The sequence below is a fragment of the Rosa rugosa genome, chromosome 6, assembly GCF_958449725.1.
Source record: "Rosa rugosa chromosome 6, drRosRugo1.1, whole genome shotgun sequence".
NCBI classification, from domain to species: domain Eukaryota; kingdom Viridiplantae; phylum Streptophyta; class Magnoliopsida; order Rosales; family Rosaceae; genus Rosa; species Rosa rugosa.
In genome coordinates this window covers 31,606,155-31,607,064 of record NC_084825.1, presented here as the reverse complement: position 1 = coordinate 31,607,064, position 910 = coordinate 31,606,155, and the positions used below count along the sequence as shown (strand labels likewise).

Genomic DNA, 910 nt, shown 5'->3' with positions numbered 1-910 from the left:
GGCCTAGTCTATTGGGTACTAATTACATAATTAGAATCTTAAATATGCAGGTAGCAGCTAACAGCTATACAGCAACAATTTATTAGAGTGGCCCTGCTGCTTTGACGTTGAGGATTTAAAAGCTCAAGCATCCATGGTATGCTACATTTGTGATTTGTTATATAGGAAATACTAACATGTTTCTGTAAAGATGGTATCTTTTTATGGTATTGATTGGTATGTTGTTTTTTTTTTTTGTTAAATACCAATGACTCGATGTGGTACATCTAAATCAGCAACAAAATTTGGTGTTTGTGGTTTACATTAAGAATCGTTTCCCTTTTTTCTACAGGAACATACATTGATAAGAAGTGCCCTTGAGATGCCATGGTGACTTTGTGAGGGACTGAGGGCTACTGAACATGTAAAGCATCTATCTGTGGAAATGCTATGCCGCTGCTGGGACCTCAAAATCTGCAAAAGCACCAAAACAAGGGCTGCTGCCACCAAGAAAAGCTAAAGATATATCAATTTATTGCCTTGCTGCCTTTTTTTGGTTTTTGTTTCTATGATGTTGCATTGGTGCAAAGTATAAATGTATAACTATCTAATGTATAAATGTGTAATACAATGTCTTTTTAAACTGAAATGTGTAGGGAAAAAAATTTGAAGACAGAGGACTGGAGGAGCAGCTGCATAGCATTGAGCATGGCAGCATGGAACTGATGGAAGTTTGGTTGTTCACTTGTTGTCTTGTCGAACATTGTTTTGGTTTTTAATTTGTTATGTTGTTAAGACAATATGTGTTGTTGAACTTGTTGTGTAACTGTGTTGATTGAAATCATTGAATGATTGTTATTTGCAAGATGGATTTATTTGCAGCCTTGCTGCTAGTGCAGATTGCACTTTGCAGAATGGTTTATTGATTTTA

The 910-nt window shown here is 35.7% G+C and overlaps 1 long non-coding RNA gene across 1 annotated transcript; it reads left to right on the top strand.

Annotated features, from left to right (window-relative positions):
• On the top strand, window positions 1-910 carry LOC133713861 (uncharacterized). Its single transcript, XR_009848291.1, has 2 exons — window positions 1-136; window positions 332-910. It is a non-coding gene; the product is annotated as an uncharacterized LOC133713861 (long non-coding RNA).